The sequence below is a fragment of the Ascaphus truei genome, unplaced genomic scaffold, assembly GCF_040206685.1.
Source record: "Ascaphus truei isolate aAscTru1 unplaced genomic scaffold, aAscTru1.hap1 HAP1_SCAFFOLD_606, whole genome shotgun sequence".
NCBI classification, from domain to species: domain Eukaryota; kingdom Metazoa; phylum Chordata; class Amphibia; order Anura; family Ascaphidae; genus Ascaphus; species Ascaphus truei.
Window position 1 is genome coordinate 1 of NW_027456939.1, and position 14,435 is coordinate 14,435.

The 14,435-nt window shown below is 61.4% G+C and overlaps 1 pseudogene; it reads left to right on the forward strand.

The window, feature by feature from the left end:
- The first annotated feature begins 450 nt into the window (after positions 1-450).
- LOC142485589 (uncharacterized) overlaps positions 451-14,435 on the forward strand; it is a 66,326-nt pseudogene continuing 52,341 nt past the window's right edge.

Genomic DNA, 14,435 nt, shown 5'->3' on the forward strand with positions numbered 1-14,435 from the left:
TGTATTCTTTGATTAGTTAAAGTGGAAAACCAATTATCAACCCCTCCAGCATTATCCTCCTCCTTGCTCCCACCCCCTGCCCTCACCCCCCTCCCCCTTCCCCCCCCCCCTCTTCCCCCATCCCCCTTTCCCCCCCCCTCTTCCCCCATCCCCCACATGTGTATCTAATACACTGAGATTTTAATTCTTTTTTATCCATATCCTTTTATTTCATTCGGTTCCATCGACATCGGGAGGCCCGTGAGGTTTGCGCTGACTATCTTCACACCACAACTGTCCCGGTAGCCTGCCTGTCCCGGAAATGTCCCGGGTTTTGGCCTTTGTCCCGGTACTTAGATGTGATGTGGAGCGGGCGGCGGTGCGCTAGTCTGCGGCGGCGGAGCTGCGCGAGGAGGGTGCGGGACTCAGCTGGTGAGTTTTTTCACTTGTAGAATAGAATGCGGGGGGGGTTGGGCTTTAGACATCCTTCAACCAATCCCCTGCGTGCCGGCCGGAATTCTACAAAGCCCCGCCCCGGCATACTCCTTCATAGTAGAATGCTAAAATGCACGGGATTGGGTGAGAATGCCGAGAGCCGGGGGGCAGAGTATGAGCAGAGCACACCACACTACACTACCAGGGAGTAACGGTGCAGGAGATTGGTGGCCATTTGAGGAGGATAGGAGCAGCTCAGCAAGACGGCAGGGGATTGGACAGATGCCGGGTGGGAGGGGCCGCAGTGATCCATGGGATGGCAGTGATATCACTGACCTGTGACAGTGACTGCCACGAGGAGCACAGGAGAAGGTGTGTCAGACAGTCTGGAGCTGCTCAGAGGCAAAGCTGCCGCTGCACGTGTGACACAGTCTGTACAATAAGTACTGTAAGTGTAAGTAGCAACATATATATTTATAATAATGCACAACCATATTTCTGCTTTCCCCTGCTATTTATTTAGCACATTTTTATATTATATAAACAAGCCCCAAGGTCAGGTCAGGAATGACAATGAGGAATGTCCAATTAATGTCTTCATTTTTTATTTAATTTTAATTAATGTCAATAAATTATTTATATAATTTTCTGGGTGTGTGTCTCTGTCTGGGTGTGTGTGTGTGTCTCTCTCCCCCTCCCTGTCATCCTCTCCATACCTGTCACCTCTTCTCTCCACCTCCCTGTCACCTCTCACTCTCTCTCCCCTCCCTCCCTCCCTGTCACCTCCCTCCCTCCCTCCCTGTCACCTCCCTCCCTCTCTCCCTGTCACCTCTCTCCCTTTCACCCCTCTCCCCTCCCTGTCACCTCTCCCTCCCTCCCTGTTCGCCTCTCTCCCTCTCTCTCTCCCTCCCTCCCTGTCACCTCTCTCTCTCCCTCCCTGTCACCTCCCTCCCTTTCATCTCCCTCCTGTCACCTCTCTCCCTCCCTCCCTGTCACCTCTCGCACCCCCTCCCTCCGTCAGCTCCCTCCCTCCCCCCTCCCTGTCACCTCCCTACCTGCCTCCCCCCCTTTCACCTCCCCTCCCTCCCTGTCACCTCTATCTCTCCCTCCCTCCCAGTCACCTCTATCTCTCCCTCCCTCCCAGTCACCTCTATCTCTCCCTCCCTCCCTGTCACCTCTATCTCTCCCTCCCTCCCTGTCACCTCTATCTCTCCTCCCAGTCACTTCTATCTCTCCCTCCCTGTCGCCTCTCTCCCTCTCTCCCTCCCTCCCTCTCTCCCTCCCTCCCTGTCACCTCTCTCCTCCCTCCCTGTCACCTCCCCCCTCCCTGTCACCTCCCTACCTGCCTCCCTCCCTTTCACCTCCCTCCCTCCCAGTCACCTCTATCTCTTCCTCCCTCCCAGTCACCTCTCTCCCTCCCAGTCACCTCCCTCCCAGTCACCTCCCTCCCTCCCAGTCACCTCCCTCCCTCCCAGTCACCTCTATCTCTCCCTCCCAGTCACCTCTATCTCTCCCTCCCAGTCACCTCTATCTCTTCCTCCCAGTCACCTCTATCTCTCCCTCCCTCCCAGTCACCTCTATCTCTCCTTCCCAGTCACCTCTCTCCCTCCCTCCCAGTCACCTCTCTCCCTCCCTCCCTCCATCCCAGTCACCTCTCTCCCTCCCTCCCAGTCAATTTATTAAATATTTGAAAAATTGTGCTAATTATGCTGCTCCATACAAAATGTTCCTAATATTTCACTATACTGAGATAGATCCCTTAATTTCCCAGCGTTCTCGTGTGGTAACGGGGGAAGGGAGCAGCGCTGATTGAGACGACCCTAGGGAGCGATTCATGGTATGTTTATCATTTAAACTTTTACATCCTCATAACCTTTTATAAAACACAGAACAAATGCAAAGAAAGCTGCAGAATGGCCGGTGTGGGGATCAAACCCACGGCCGCGGCATTATTATCCCCACAACTGTGCTATCCAGCAAGCAAGCAACTGTATGTAGGGAAGGGGGAGAGAGGCACAGTGAGGGGAGGAGGGGATAGAGGCACAGTGAGGGGAGGGGGGGAGAGAGCACAGTGAGGGGGGGAGAGAGGCACAGTGAGGGGAGGGCCGGAGAGAGGCACAGTGAGGGGAGGGGAGAGAGGCACAGTGAGGAGAAGGGAGAGAAGCACAGTGAGGGAGTGGGGTGAGAGGCACAGTGAGGGGAGAGAGGCACAGTGAGGGGAGGGGGGAGAGGCACAGTGAGGGGAGGGGGGAGAGGCACAGTGAGGGGAAGGGAGAGAGGCACAGTGAGGGGAAGGGGAGAGAGGCACAGTGAGGGGAGGGGAGGGGGAGAGGCACAGTGAGTGGAGAGAGGCACAGTGAGGGGAGGGGGGAGAGAGGCACAGTGAGGGGGGGGAGAGGCACAGTGAGGGGAGAGGGGGAGAGAGACACAGTGAGGGGAGGGGGAGAGAGGCACAGTGAGGGGAGGGGGGAGAGAGGCACAGTGAGGGGAGGGGGAGAGAGGCAAAGTGAGGGGAGTGGGGGGGAGGAGAGAGGCACAGTGAGGGGGGAGAGGCAAAGTGAGGGAGTGGGGAGAGCACAGTGAGGGGAGGGAGAGAGGCACAGTGAGGGGGGGAGAGAGGCACAGTGAGGGGAGTGGGGGAGAGAGGCCACAGTGAGGGGAGTGGGGGAGAGAGGCACAGTGAGGGGAGAGGGGCAGAGAGGCACAGTGAGGGGAGGGGGGGAGTAAGTAAGGGAGAGAAAAAAATTAAGGCTGTGCCTATAGTGCCGTCGATGGCGACACGACGGGTGACGTCGCCGTCGCCACCGGCAAAAGTTATGTTTCGCCGGGCGGCGGGCAGTGCGGGATTCCGGCAATTTCATTTGTTCAAGTGACGTGACGGCCCTTGAAAAATCTAATTTTGCGGCTACCAGTTTCCGAACCGGCGACGTCGCTTTGTCGCCGTAGCGCGCACTATAAGCGCACGCGGCGGCAATGCTTCTGTTTTCGGCCGACGTCGCCAGTACTATATGCGCGGCCTAAGAATGTAGATTAAATATTTGAAAAATTGTGCTAATTATTCTGCTCCATACAAAATGTTCCTAATATTTCACTATACTGAGATAGATCCCTTAATTTCCCAGCGTTCTCGTGTGGTAACGGGGGAAGGGAGCAGCGCTGATTGAGACGACCCTAGGGAGCGATTCATGGTATGTTTATCAATTTAAACTTTTACATCCTCATAACATTTTATAAAACACAGAACAAATGCAAAGAAAGCTGCAGAATGGCCGGTGTGGGGATCAAACCCACGGCCGCGGCATTATTATCCCCACAACTGTGCTATCCAGCAAGCAAGCAACTGTAAGTAGGGAAGGGGGAGAGAGGCACAGTGAGGGGAGGAGGGGATAGAGGCACAGTGAGGGGAGGGGGGAGAGAGGCACAGAGAGGGGAGGATTGGATAGAGGCACAGTGAGGGGGGGGGGAGAGAGGCACAGTGAGGGGGGGGAGAGAGGCACAGTGAGGGGAGGGCCGGAGAGAGGCACAGTGAGGAGAGGGGAGAGAGGCACAGTGAGGAGAAGGGAGAGAAGCACAGTGAGGGAGGGGGGAGAGAGGCACAGTGAGGGGAGGGGGAGAGAGGCACAGTGAGGGGAGTGGGGGAGAGAGGCACAGTGAGGGGAGTGGGGGAGAGAGGCACAGTGAGGGGAGTGGGGGAGAGAGGCACAGTGAGGTAAGTGGGGGAGAGAGGCACAGTGAGGGGAGGGGGGGGAGCGATGCACAGTGAGGGGAGGGGGGGACAGAGGCACAGTGAGGGGAGAGAGGCACAGTGAGGGGAGAGGGGAGAGAGGCACAGTGAGGAGAAGGGAGAGAAGCACAGTGAGGGGAGGGGGGAGAGGCACAGTGAGGGGAGAGAGGCACAGTGAGGGGAGGGGGGAGAGGCACAGTGAGGGGAGGGGGGAGAGGCACAGTGAGGGGAAGGGAGAGAGGCACAGTGAGGGGAAGGGGAGAGAGGCACAGGGAGGGGAGGGGGAGAGGCACAGTGAGGGGAGAGAGGCACAGTGAGGGGAGGGGGAGGGAGAGAGGCACAGTGAGGGGAGTGGGGGAGAGAGGCACAGTGAGGGGAGTGGGGGAGAGAGCACAGTGAGGGGAGTGGGGGAGAGAGGCACAGTGAGGGGAGTGGGGAGAGAGGCACAGTGAGGGAAGAGGGGGAGAGGCACAGTGAGGGGGGGAGAGAGGCACAGTGAGGGAGGGGGGAGAGAGGCACAGTGAGGGGGGGAGAGAGGCAAAGTGAGGGGAGAGGGGCACAGTGAGGGGAGGGGAGAGAGGCACAGTGAGGGGAGTGGGGAGAGAGGCACAGTGAGGGGAAGGAGGGGAGAGAGGGCACAGTGAGGGGAAGGAGGGGAGAGAGGCACAGTGAGGGGAGGGGGAGAGAGGCACAGTGAGGGGAGGGGGGAGAGAGGCACAGTGAGGGGAGGGGAGAGAGGCACAGTGAGGGGAGTGGGGGAGAGAGGCACAGTGAGGAGTGGGGGAGAGAGGCACAGTGAGGGGGAGGAGGAGACAGGGAAGAATGGGGGGGGGGGAGGGGGCGCAGGGGAGGGGAGGTGGGGGGAGAGGGGAAAAGTGGGAGAGGGGGGTGAGGGGGGGGAGCGAGGCACAGTGAAGCAAGGGGGGGACAGAGGCACAGTGAGGGAGGAGGGGAGAGAGGCACAGTGAGGGGAGGGGGGGAGAGAGGCACAGTGAGGGGAGGGGGGGAGAGAGGCACAGTGAGGGGAGGGGGGGAGAGAGGCACAGTGAGGGGAGGGGCGGAGAGAGGCACAGTGAGGGAGGGGGGAGGAGGCACAGTGAGGAGAAGGGAGAGAAGCACAGTGAGGTGAGGGGGGAGAGGCACAGTGAGGGGAGAGAGGCACAGTGAGGGGAGGGTGGAGAGGCACAGTGAGGGGAGGAGGGAGAGGCACAGTGAGGGGAAGGGGAGAGAGGCACAGTGAGGGGAGGGAGAGAGGCACAGTGAGGGGAGGGGGGAGAGGCACAGTGAGGGGCAGGGAGAGAGGCACAGTAAGAGGAGGGGGAGAGTGAGGAAAGGGGGGAGAGACACAGTGAGGGAATGGGGAGAGAGAGGCACAGTGAGGGGAGAGGGGAGGAATGCACAATGAGGAGGGGGAGAGAGGCACAGTGAGGGGAGGGGAGGGGAAAGAGGCACAGTGAGGGGAGGGGGAGAGGCACGGGGAGGGGAGAGGCACAGGGAGAGGGAAGCGAGGCATATTGAGGGGAGCGAGGCACAGTGAGGGGAGAGGGGAGAGAGGCACAGTGAGGGGGAGAGAGGCACAGAGAAAGGAGGGAAGAGTGAGGAAAGGGGGGAGAGGCACAGTGAGGGGAGGGGGAGAGAGGCACAGTGAGGGATGGAGGAGAGAGAGGCTCAGTGAGGGAAGGGAGGAGAGAGGCACAGTGAGGGGAGGAAGGGAGAGAGGCACATTGAGGGAAGGAGGAGAGAGAGGCACAGTGAGGGAAGGAGGAGAGGCACAGTGATGGGAGGGAGGAGAGAGGCACAGTGAGGGGGGGAGAGCACAGTGAGGGGACAGGGAGAGGCACAGTGAGGGGAGGGGGGTGAGAGGCACAGTGAGGGGAGGAGGAGAGAGGCACAGTGAGGCAAGGGAGGAGAGAGGCACAGTGAGGGGGGATAGAGGCACAGTGAGGGGGGATAGAGGCACAGTGAGGGGGATAGAGGCACAGTGAGGGGAGGGGTGAGAGGCACAGTGAGGGGAGGGGGGAGAGAGGCACAGTGAGGGGGCAGAGGGCACAGTGAGGGGAGGGGGAGAGCCACGGGGAAGGGAGAGGCACAGCGAGAGGGGAGCGAGGCATATTGAGGGGAGCGAGTCACAGTGAGGGGAGAGGGGAGAGAGGCACAGTGAGGGGGAGAGAGGCACAGTGAAAGGAGGGGAGAGTGAGGAAAGGGGGGAGAGGCACAGTGAGGGGAGGGGGAGAGAGGCACAGTGAGGGAAGGGAGGAGTGAGGCACAGTGAGGGGAGGGGGGGAGAGAGGCACAGTGAGGGGAGGGGGGAGAGAGGCACATTGAGGGAAGGAGGAGAGAGAGGCACAGTGAGGGAAGGAGGAGAGGCACAGTGAGGGGAGGGAGGAGAGAGGCACAGTGAGGGGGGGGAGAAGCACAGTGAAAGGAGGGAAGAGTGAGGAAAGGGGGGAGAGGCACAGTGAGGGATGGAGGAGAGAGAGGCTCAGTGAGGGAAGGGAGGAGAGAGGCACAGTGAGGGGAGGGGGGGAGAGAGGCACATTGAGGGACGGAGGAGAGAGGCACAGTGAGGGGAGGGGGGGAGAGAGGCACAGTGAGGGAAGGAGGAGAGACACAGTGAGGGGAGGGAGGAGAGAGGCACATTGAGGGGGGGAAGCACAGTGAGGGGACAGGGAGAGGCACAGTGAGGGGACAGGGAGAGGCACAGTTAGGGGAGGGGGTGAGAGGCACAGTGAGGGGAGGGAGGAGAGAGGCACAGTGAGGGGGAGGGGAGGGAGGTGAGAGGCACAGTGAGGGAAGGGAGGAGAGAGGCACAGTGAGGGGGGGATAGAGGCACAGTGAGGGGAGGGGGGAGAGAGGCGCAGCGAGGGGAGGGGGGAGAGGCACAGTGAGGGGACTGGGGGAAGGGGGTATAGAGGCAGTGAGGGGGAGGGGGAGAGAGGCGCAGTGGGAGGAGGGGGAGAGAGGCGCAGTGGGGGGAGGGGAAGAGGTGCGCAGGGAGGGGGAAAAAGAGGCACAGTGAGGGGAGGGAGGAGAGGGACATGGGAGAGGCACAGCGAGGGGACGGGGGAGAGGCACAGTGAGGGCAGGGGGGAGAGGCACAGTGAGGGGGAGCGGTAGAGGCACAGTGATGGGGAGAGTTAGGCACAGTGATGGGGAGAGAGAGGCACAGTGATGGGGAGAGAGAGGCACAGTGATGGGGAGAGAGAGGCACAGTGATGGGGAGAAAGGCACAGTGAGGGGGGAGAGAGAGGCACAGTAAGGGAGAGAAAAAAATTAAGGCTGTGCCTATAGTGCCGTCGATGGCGACACGACCGGTGACGACGCCGTCGCCACCGGCAAAAGTTATGTTTCGCCGGGCGGCGGCAGTGCGGGATTCCGGCAATTTGATTTGTTCAAGTGACATGACGACCCTTGAAAAATCTAATTTTGCCGGCTACCAGTTTCCGAACCGGCGACGTCGCTTTGTCGCCGTAGCGCGCACTATAAGCGCACGCGGCGGCAATGCTTCTGTTTTCGGGCGACGTCGCCAGTACTATATGCGCGGCCTAAGAATGTAGATTAAATATTTGAAAAATTGTGCTAATTATTCTGCTCTATACAAAATGTTCCTAATATTTCACTATACTGAGATAGATCCCTTAATTTCCCAGCGTTCTCGTGTGGTAACGGGGGAAGGGAGCAGCGCTGATTGAGACGACCCTAGGGAGCGATTCATGGTATGTTTATCAATTTAAACTTTTACATCCTCATAACCTTTTATAAAACACAGAACAAATGCAAAGAAAGCTGCAGAATGGCCGTGTGTGGGGATCAAACCCACGGCCGCGGCATTATTATCCCACAACTGCGCTATCCAGCAAGCAAGCAACTGTATGTAGGGAAGGGGGAGAGAGGCACAGTGAGGGGAGGAGGGGATAGAGGCACAGTGAGGGGAGGGGGGCAGAGAGGCACAGTGAGGGGGGGAGAGAGGCACAGTGAGGGGGGGAGAGAGGCACAGTGAGGGGGGGAGAGAGGCACAGTGAGGGGGGGGGGAGAGAGGCACAGTGAGGGGGGGAGAGAGGCACAGTGAGGGGGGGAGAGAGGCACAGTGAGGGGAGGGCCGGAGAGAGGCACAGTGAGGGGAGAGAGAGGCACAGTGAGGAGAAGGGAGAGAAGCACAGTGAGGGGGGAGAGGCACAGTGAGGGGAGAGAAGCACAGTGAGGGGAGGGGGGAGAGGCACAGTGAGGGGAGGGGGGAGAGCACAGTGAGGGGAGGGGGAGAGGCACAGTGAGGGGAGGGGGAGAGGCACAGTGAGGGGGAAAGGGAGAGAGGCACAGTGAGGGGAAGGGAGAGAGGCACAGTGAGGGGAGGGGGGAGAGGCACAGTGAGGGGAGAGGGGAGAGAGACACAGTGAGGGGAGGGGGAGAGAGGCACAGTGAGGGGAGGGGGGGAGAGAGGCACAGTGAGGGGAGTGGGGGAGAGAGGCACAGTGAGGGGAGGGGAGAGAGGCACAGTGAGGGGAGTGGGGGAGAGAGGCACAGTGAGGGGAGGGGGAGAGAGGCACAGTGAGGGGAGGGGGAGAGAGGCACAGTGAGGGGAGGGGGAGAGAGGCACAGTGAGGGGGGGGGGAGAGAGGCAAAGTGAGGGGCAGGAGGGGAGAGAAGCACAGTGAGGGGAGGGGGGAGAGAGGCACAGTGAGGGGAGGGGGGAGAGAGGCACAGTGAGGGGAGGGGCGGACAGAGGCACAGTGAGGGGAGGAGGGGAGAGAGGCACAGTGAGGGGAGGGGGGGGGAGAGAGGCACAGTGAGGGAGGTGGGAGAGGCACAGTGAGGAGAAGGGAGAGAAGCACAGTGAGGGGAGGGGAGGGGGAGAGAGGCACAGTGAGGGGAGGAGGGAGAGGCACAGTGAGAGGAAGGGGAGAGAGGCACAGTGAGGGTAGGGGAGGGGGAGAGAGGCACAGTGAGGGGAGGGGGGGGAGAGGCACAGTGAGGGGAGGGGGAGAGTGAGGAAAGGGGGGAGAGGCACAGTGAGGGAATGGGGGGAGAGAGAGGCACAGTGAGGGGAGGGTGGAGGAATGCACAATGAGGAGGGGGAGAGAGGCACAGTGAGGGGAGGGGAAAGAGGCACAGTGAGGGGAGGGGGAGAGGCACGGGGAGGGGAGAGGCACAGGGAGAGGGGAGCGAGGCATATTGAGGGGAGCGAGGCACAGTGAGGGGGAGAGAGGCACAGTGAAAGGAGGGAAGAGTGAGGAAAGGGGGGAGAGGCACAGTGAGGGGGGGAGAGAGGCACAGTGAGGGGAGGGCCGGAGAGAGGCACAGTGAGGAGAGGGGAGAGAGGCACAGTGAGGAGAAGGGAGAGAAGCACAGTGAGGGGAGGGGGGAGAGAGGCACAGTGAGGGGAGGGGGAGAGAGGCACAGTGAGGGGAGTGGGGGAGAGAGGCACAGTGAGGGAGTGGGGAGAGAGGCACAGTGAGGGAAGTGGGGGAGAGAGGCACAGTGAGGGGAGGGGGGGGACAGAGGCACAGTGAGGGGAGGAGGGGAGAGAGGCACAGTGAGGGGAGAGGGGAGAGAGGCACAGTGAGGAGAAGGGAGAGAAGCACAGTGAGGGGGAGGGGGGAGAGGCACAGTGAGGGGAGAGAGGCACAGTGAGGGGAGGGGGGAGAGGCACAGTGAGGGGAGGGGGGAGAGGCACAGTGAGGGGAAGGGAGAGAGGCACAGTGAGGGGAAGGGGAGAGAGGCACAGGGAGGGGAGGGGGAGAGGCACAGTGAGGGGAGAGAGGCACAGTGAGGGGAGGGGGGAGAGAGGCACAGTGAGGGGAGTGGGGGAGAGAGGCACAGTGAGGGGAGTGGGGGGAGAGAGGCACAGTGAGGGAGTGGGGGAGAGAGGCACAGTGAGGGGAGTGGCGGAGAGAGGCACAGTGAGGGGAGAGGGGAGAGAGGCACAGTGAGGGGGGGAGAGAGGCACAGTGAGGGGAGGGGGGAGAGAGGCACAGTGAGGGGGGGAGAGAGGCAAAGTGAGGGGAGAGGGGCACAGTGAGGGGAGGGGAGAGAGGCACAGTGAGGGGAGTGGGGGAGAGAGGCACAGTGAGGGGAAGGAGGGGAGAGAGGCACAGTGAGGGGAAGGAGGGGAGAGAGGCACAGTGAGGGGAGGGGGGAGAGAGGCACAGTGAGGGGAGGGGGGAGAGAGGCACAGTGAGGGGAGGGGGGAGAGAGGCACAGTGAGGGGAGTGGGGAGAGAGGCACAGTGAGGAGTGGGGAGAGAGGCACAGTGAGGGGAGGAGGGAGCGAGGCACAGTGAAGCAAGGGGGGGACAGAGGCACAGTGAGGGGAGGAGGGGAGAGAGGCACAGTGAGGGAGGGGGGGAGAGAGGCACAGTGAGGGGAGGGGGGAGAGAGGCACAGTGAGGGGAGGGGGGGAGAGAGGCACAGTGAGGGGAGGGGGGGAGAGAGGCACAGTGAGGGGAGGGGCGGAGAGAGGCACAGTGAGGGAGGGGGGAGAGGCACAGTGAGGAGAAGGGAGAGAAGCACAGTGAGGTGAGGGGGGGAGAGGCACAGTGAGGGGAGAGAGGCCACAGTGAGGGGAGGGTGGAGAGGCACAGTGAGGGGAGGAGGGAGAGGCACAGTGAGGGGAAGGGGAGAGAGGCACAGTGAGGGGAGGGGAGAGAGGCACAGTGAGGGGAGGGGGGAGAGGCACAGTGAGGGGAGGGAGAGAGGCACAGTAAGAGGAGGGGGAGAGTGAGGAAAGGGGGGAGAGACACAGTGAGGGAATGGGGAGAGAGAGGGCACAGTGAGGGGAGAGGGGAGGAATGCACAATGAGGAGGGGGAGAGAGGCACAGTGAGGGGAGGGGAGGGGAAAGAGGCACAGTGAGGGGAGGGGGAGAGGCACGGGGGAGGGGAGAGGCACAGGGAGAGGGAAGCGAGGCATATTGAGGGGAGCGAGGCACAGTGAGGGGAGAGGGGAGAGAGGCACAGTGAGGGGGAGAGAGGCACAGAGAAAGGAGGGAAGAGTGAGGAAAGGGGGAGAGGCACAGTGAGGGGAGGGGGGAGAGAGGCACAGTGAGGGATGGAGGAGAGAGGCTCAGTGAGGGAAGGGAGGAGAGAGGCACAGTGAGGGGAGGAAGGGAGAGAGGCACATTGAGGGAAGGAGGAGAGAGAGGCACAGTGAGGGAAGGAGGAGAGGCACAGTGATGGGAGGGAGGAGAGAGGCACAGTGAGGGGGGGGAGAGCACAGTGAGGGGACAGGGAGAGGCACAGTGAGGGGAGGGAGGAGAGAGGCACAGTGAGGCAAGGGAGGAGAGAGGCACAGTGAGGGGGGGATAGAGGCACAGTGAGGGGGGGATAGAGGCACAGTGAGGGGGGATAGAGGCACAGTGAGGGGAGGGGGTGAGAGGCACAGTGAGGGGAGGGGGGGAGAGAGGCACAGTGAGGGGGCAGAGGGGCACAGTGAGGGGAGGGGGAGAGCCACGGGGAAGGGAGAGGCACAGCGAGAGGGGAGCGAGGCATATTGAGGGGAGCGAGTCACAGTGAGGGGAGAGGGGAGAGAGGCACAGTGAGGGGGAGAGAGGCACAGTGAAAGGAGGGGAGAGTGAGGAAAAGGGGGAGAGGCACAGTGAGGGGAGGGGGAGAGAGGCACAGTGAGGGAAGGGAGGAGTGAGGCACAGTGAGGGGAGGGGGGGAGAGAGGCACAGTGAGGGGAGGGGGGGAGAGAGGCACATTGAGGGAAGGAGGAGAGAGAGGCACAGTGAGGGAAGGAGGAGAGGCACAGTGAGGGGAGGGAGGAGAGAGGCACAGTGAGGGGGGGGAGAAGCACAGTGAAAGGAGGGAAGAGTGAGGAAAGGGGGGAGAGGCACAGTGAGGGATGGAGGAGAGAGAGGCTCAGTGAGGGAAGGGAGGAGAGAGGCACAGTGAGGGTAGGGGGGGAGAGAGGCACATTGAGGGACGGAGGAGAGAGGCACAGTGAGGGAAGGAGGAGAGGCACAGTGAGGGGAGGGAGGAGAGAGGCACATTGAGGGGGGGGAAGCACAGTGAGGGGACAGGGAGAGGCACAGTGAGGGGACAGGGAGAGGCACAGTTAGGGGAGGGGGGTGAGAGGCACAGTGAGGGGAGGGAGGAGAGAGGCACAGTGAGGGGAGGGAGGTGAGAGGCACAGTGAGGGAAGGGAGGAGAGAGGCACAGTGAGGGGGGGATAGAGGCACAGTGAGGGGAGGGGGGAGAGAGGCGCAGCGAGGGGAGGGGGGAGAGGCACAGTGAGGGGACTGGGGGAAGGGGGTATAGAGGCAGTGAGGGGAGGGGGAGAGAGGCGCAGTGGGAGGAGGGGGAGAGAGGCGCAGTGGGGGGATGGGGAAGAGGTGCGCAGTGAGGGGAGGGGGAAAAAGAGGCACAGTGAGGGGAGGGAGGAGAGGGACATGGGAGAGGCACAGCGAGGGGACGGGGGAGAGGCACAGTGAGGGCAGGGGGGAGAGGCACAGTGAGGGGAGCAGTAGAGGCACAGTGATGGGGAGAGTTAGGCACAGTGATGGGGAGAGAGAGGCACAGTGATGGGGAGAGAGAGGCACAGTGATGGGGAGAGAGAGGCACAGTGATGGGGAGAAAGGCACAGTGAGGGGGAGAGAGAGGCACAGTAAGGGAGAGAAAAAAATTAAGGCTGTGCCTATAGTGCCGTCGATGGCGACACGACCGGTGACGACGCCGTCGCCACCGGCAAAAGTTATGTTTCGCCGGGCGGCGGCAGTGCGGGATTCCGGCAATTTGATTTGTTCAAGTGACGTGACGACCCTTGAAAAATCTAATTTTGCCGGCTACCAGTTTCCGAACCGGCGACGTCGCTTTGTCGCCGTAGCGCGCACTATAAGCGCACGCGGCGGCAATGCTTCTGTTTTCGGGCGACGTCGCCAGTACTATATGCGCGGCCTAAGAATGTAGATTAAATATTTGAAAAATTGTGCTAATTATTCTGCTCTATACAAAATGTTCCTAATATTTCACTATACTGAGATAGATCCCTTAATTTCCCAGCGTTCTCGTGTGGTAACGGGGGAAGGGAGCAGCGCTGATTGAGACGACCCTAGGGAGCGATTCATGGTATGTTTATCAATTTAAACTTTTACATCCTCATAACCTTTTATAAAACACAGAACAAATGCAAAGAAAGCTGCAGAATGGCCGGTGTGGGGATCAAACCCACGGCCGCGGCATTATTATCCCCACAACTGCGCTATCCAGCAAGCAAGCAACTGTATGTAGGGAAGGGGGAGAGAGGCACAGTGAGGGGAGGAGGGGATAGAGGCACAGTGAGGGGAGGGGGGCAGAGAGGCACAGTGAGGGGGGGAGAGAGGCACAGTGAGGGGGGGAGAGAGGCACAGTGAGGGGGGGAGAGAGGCACAGTGAGGGGGGGAGAGAGGCACAGTGAGGGGGGGAGAGAGGCACAGTGAGGGGGGGGAGAGAGGCACAGTGAGGGGAGGGCCGGAGAGAGGCACAGTGAGGGGAGAGAGGCACAGTGAGGAGAAGGGAGAGAAGCACAGTGAGGGGGGAGAGGCACAGTGAGGGGAGAGAAGCACAGTGAGGGGAGGGGGGAGAGGCACAGTGAGGGGAGGGGGGAGAGGCACAGTGAGGGGAGGGGGAGAGGCACAGTGAGGGGAGGGGGAGAGGCACAGTGAGGGGAGGGGGAGAGGCACAGTGAGGGGAAGGGAGAGAGGCACAGTGAGGGGAAGGGAGAGAGGCACAGTGAGGGGAGGGGGGAGAGGCACAGTGAGGGGAGAGGGGAGAGAGACACAGTGAGGGGAGGGGGAGAGAGGCACAGTGAGGGGAGGGGGGAGAGAGGCACAGTGAGGGGAGTGGGGGAGAGAGGCACAGTGAGGGGAGGGGAGAGAGGCACAGTGAGGGGAGTGGGGGAGAGAGGCACAGTGAGGGGGGGGAGAGAGGCACAGTGAGGGGAGGGGGAGAGAGGCACAGTGAGGGGAGGGGGAGAGAGGCACAGTGAGGGGGGGGGGAGAGAGGCAAAGTGAGGGGCAGGAGGGGAGAGAAGCACAGTGAGGGGAGGGGGGAGAGAGGCACAGTGAGGGGAGGGGGGAGAGAGGCACAGTGAGGGGAGGGGCGGACAGAGGCACAGTGAGGGGAGGAGGGGAGAGAGGCACAGTGAGGGGAGGGGGGGAGAGAGGCACAGTGAGGGAGGTGGGAGAGGCACAGTGAGGAGAAGGGAGAGAAGCACAGTGAGGGGAGGGGAGAGAGGCACAGTGAGGGGAGGAGGGAGAGGCACAGTGAGAGGAAGGGGAGAGAGGCACAGTGAGGGTAGGGGAGGGGAGAGAGGCACAGTGAGGGG